We start from the raw sequence: 4,849 nt of genomic DNA, 5'->3' as shown, positions 1-4,849 counted from the left end.
TGTACAGTTATGAACGTCACAGGTCAATCGTTGATTCGCTCGTAAAGGGGGTGATAACTTTAGTGAACATTTGTTATATACATCTTAAGATGTATGAACTTATTTTAGTCTATCTGAAATGTATTAGAGTTAACAATCTCATCAGATTCCTGGAGTAATACCAGCTATAGCTCAATTTCTTCAAAATCAACGTGGCTGAACCAATTACAAACACTGTGTGTCCTAATTAATTTTAGATTTTCCATCTGATCATTTCAGAAGAGGAAAAGAAAAATATGACAATAAACATCAAATATACTTACCAATAGCGTCTGTGAAAATGATAAATTATATTATACGAAGTTTAATAAAATTTAATGAAATAATTTAATACAATTTAATTTTGATATAATTACCTATGTACTATAGGAAATGTATAGCGGTGTTTAATAAGATGGACCCCTGCAGTTTTCTCTACCGCTAATGGAAATATATGAATTCCGATGGTAGGATATTAATAATAGATATAGTCATATAGACTATTATAATAATACTATGTACATATTTGAAAGTATTGAAAACATTTTAATTATTTCGTGTGCTTCATATTCGGAGGTTCGGTCCTTGGTTAGGTCTATAGGGAACTGAATCCACACTGTTTTCTAATAAAATGTATAATATTATTATAGAAACATTAAAAATAACTGCAATTGAATTGAAATTTTCAATTTGAACATGAATTTTTGAAAAAAAAGAACTTTTCATACTTAAAGGAAAACGTTACGAATAAAATGAACTCTAATGTTTCTGACCGTTGATTTTTAATGTCTATTTATCTATAAATGGACATTGAAGTTTGTTAATGAAAAAAAAAAATTAATACTTGAAATGTAAATTATAATACAATTTTAAAATCTCACAGAGAAAAAAAGCTATATTTTAATAATCAAAAAATAAAAATAAAAGTACGTACAAAAGATAGCTGGAAAAAAATATATAAATATATTTATTATGAAATAATATAGAAAACTTGATTTTAAAATAGTGGTGTTTCATCTTAAAATTAAACAATAAATGTTTTTTTTTCATAAATGTTGGTAAAAAAAAAATCACATAGCATTAACATACGTTATTCAAAGTAATCTACATTGTTAGTTTCTTTAGGCAACTTTTACTATGTGGTTTGAAAAAACACATACTTTAAATAATTACAAAATAAGAGTGCATTGTGACAATAAGACATTAAATGTTAAAAAAAATTGAAATAATTACAAAAATGCAATGATTTTAATTATTTAAAATATGGAAAACGTATGACATAAAACAATTATATATGTTGCATTATATATGTATTATACATATATAATACAATAAAAAAAAAAAAAATTACGTACTTTCTAATGCTCCTAGAAAAAAAAAAACAAATATATGTGAATTAGTTTTTATTTTTATATTGATTGTGATAAAACATATTAAAAATAACATGAAAAAGGTGGACAAGTTGATGTCACTTATCTATCCAGTATATACTGTAGAGGGGTTACAAGACAAAAATAGGAGAAGAGCTTTAAGTTCTTAGTCCTCCAAAAAATGTCCATAAGCCCCCCCCCCCCTCAAACATTTACTGAATTTATTGTTCTATAAGTTTATTCAATATGATTGAGCTTCATTTTGATGGAAGACGGTCTGTCAACTTATATACAATTAATAATACTAAGTATATTTTCTGATGGTATTGTTAACAATAATAATTATTAAAGTAATATATTTAACTATTAGACATTAAATTTCATTTAAAAATGTCATAGTGACTATAAAAAGAGTCAAAATATTTTGATATGTAAAATATGATAGTTTAAACATTTGGTGAAAATCATATTATATACGGTTATTTTTTATTAGAATAACACCGAAAATCAAAATCGATTTTATCGAAAACTACAATAAATATCAGTTTTTCTTAATACCGTTTGTTTTTCCTGAAGCTTTTGAAAACTATTAAGAATTTTTAATTTTTGATGCCTCTAAGTACCAACTTGATTAACTTTTCTAGTAGAAAAGGCAGAAACCGAAGTGGAAAATCGAATTATTTTTACTATTCCAAAGGCCAAACGGCATGGACATACAAAAATAAAAATAAAATACTGACACACACACACACATAGTTCAAAACGTTCATCTCTCCAGTCTCCACTAATTATCTAAAAATAAAAAACTTACCTGGGTTAACTATAAAAATTAAGAAATAATATTTAGTTGACAACATCATAACTATTTATAGGTTTGAGAGTATACAATTATTAGCTATGCCACTCCATACATCACATAGTTCACAATTTTTGTACGAAAATTTCTCAAGATTGTGTAACCATTTTGTTATGAAATGTGTCTACGGTCTTGAATAACATTGTATGTAATTTATAAGGAAGTTCTGAGTTAAAATACATTTTTGATACCCTTATAAATATATTAAACATATTAAACATGTTTTTTGTTTTGTTTTACAAATAAAGTTTATATTGCAATTTTTTATTTTTGCAAACGAGCTTATTTTTAATTATAGTCCGATTACGCAATCAACAGTATTTCCTGATTTGTTCACTCTTCAGAGTAAGTTTCAACATCTTTAGTATGTTTTTAGTAGCTTCACACAATTTTCCTGACGCTTTTGAAAACTTTTGGGAATTTTTTACGTTTGATCCCCCAAAATATCAACTTGATTCCCTTATCTACAACAAAAGGTAGGAGTTAAAGTAGAAAATCGAAACATTTTTACTGTCCCGGAGGTAAGGATCCACACAAATAAAAAAATACACACACACATACACATCATTGTAAAATCAATAGGTTCATCGATCCACTTATTATCTAAAAATAATAGACATTTAACTTACGATTCACGTAAAGAATTTCACCATCTATAAAAAGTTAAAAATAATATTTAGTTGACAACATAATAATTAAATACTTACAGATTTGAAACAAAATACAAAACGATATTTTAGGCATATAACACTTAGTTCAACATTTTTGTACGAAACATTTCCGAGATTCTGTAGCTATTTTGTAATATGTGTATAATAATAGGTGAGATTGGATATAAATTATTATAATGTGTAACAGTATAAATCAAAAGGAGAACAGAAGAAAAATAATAATTTTATAATTTGGGTATAATATCAATATAAATGCGACTACTGATAATATCTATTAGTATAATTACAAAAAGACTCAATAGAGTGAAGATAAAAAAATCTATTTGGGTATCATTAGCTAGTCTAGTGTTTCTATTTAAAGGTGCATTTATTATGTAGTGTGTTCTTTGCAAGTGATTGATAAAAGTATAGGTATTCATAGTTTGTCATTGAGGGACATAACAATTTAGAAAACTAGGTAGTTCTGGACAATGTACGTAGCCATTTACCAATCTAAATAAAAATTTTAAATCATGTATGTTTCTTCGGCCAGCAAGGCTGATCATGCCTTAATAAAGGTTTAAATTATGAATGTGGCTGTCGAGGAATGCCACATTTTTATTACATAGAACAAAAGAAACGGTTTTGGATTGATTCGTGGAATTGTATATGGATGTTTGCAGAAGGAAACCAGAAAATACAATTAAATTCTAGAGTGGAGCGTACTAAAGAAAAATGTAGAACTTTTAAATCGGATTTGAAAAATTCTTAGATGTTCTAGTAATAGATCCAAGAATGGATGATAATTTTTTTGAAATATTTAAATAATGCCTATTAAAAGATAAAATTGTGTCAAACCAAACACCCAAATCGATATTTTCAGACACACGATGAAGTAAAGTATTATTTAAATAATATTGTGGAGAAGTGGTGGAACAATTTCTCTAGAAAAAGACATGAATTCCCAGTTTACATTCATCAGTGTTAATAATAAATTGTTTTGTTTGCACCAGATAGATAATGTATTTAAGTTGTCTCGCAAGAGGATAGCATCCGTGGGGGACTTTACAACTTCTTATCAAGTAATTTTTTGTCACCATGAAATTAATTTACTGAGGTGATAAGTTTATTTTGGGTGATTTTTTGGATTCATGATCTTTTCCAATTTATCTGATGAGTCGACGTCAGACATAATAATAAAAAAATATGGAAAGAATCACCAGTATAATATATTACATAAATTAATTTATAACTGTTTTATAAGAGATACGGTAGGTATATAACGTGTAGGTATACGTGTTACTCAGGCAGAGGCTAAAGCTTAACTGTCAACAATTATAGTCCAATTAATGATTATCCAATCAATAGTATTTCGGATTTCTTATTTTGTTCACTTTTCAGCGTAGTTTGGAACATCCTTCTTATGTATTTAGAAGCTCCTCACATGATACCAATTTTTTTACTTTTGATTCCCCGAAGTACCAACTTAATTCGCTTTTTTACTAGAAAAGGTTGGTATAGGAACTAAAGTGAAAAATCGAAGCATTTTTACTGTCCCAGAAGGCGAGAGCACTCAAATAAAAACACACACATTAATGTATATCAGTGGATTCACTGCTACGCTTGTTATCTAAAAATAATAGGCGTTAAAATTACCTACCTTCATCTGTAAAAATTTAGAAATAATATTCAATTGACAACATAATAACTATTTACATATTATTTGAGGCAGAATACAAAACGATATCTTAGCTATACCACTCTAAAACACTTAGTTCAACATTTTTGTAAGAAACATTCACAAGATTATCAATAGTAAGACTAAATATATATTTTTTTCGCATAAAAAATGTTGGACAAAATAAATTTAAATTACTATTTAAATCAATAAACGTGCTTATATCTGTAACGGTTTACTGGTTCGTAATTCATGTCACCCGCAGAAAATGTCTGTC

The sequence above is a fragment of the Myzus persicae genome, unplaced genomic scaffold (assembly GCF_001856785.1).
Source record: "Myzus persicae strain clone G006 unplaced genomic scaffold, MPER_G0061.0, whole genome shotgun sequence".
NCBI lineage: Eukaryota > Metazoa > Arthropoda > Insecta > Hemiptera > Aphididae > Myzus > Myzus persicae.
This window is presented reverse-complemented; position numbering follows the sequence as displayed.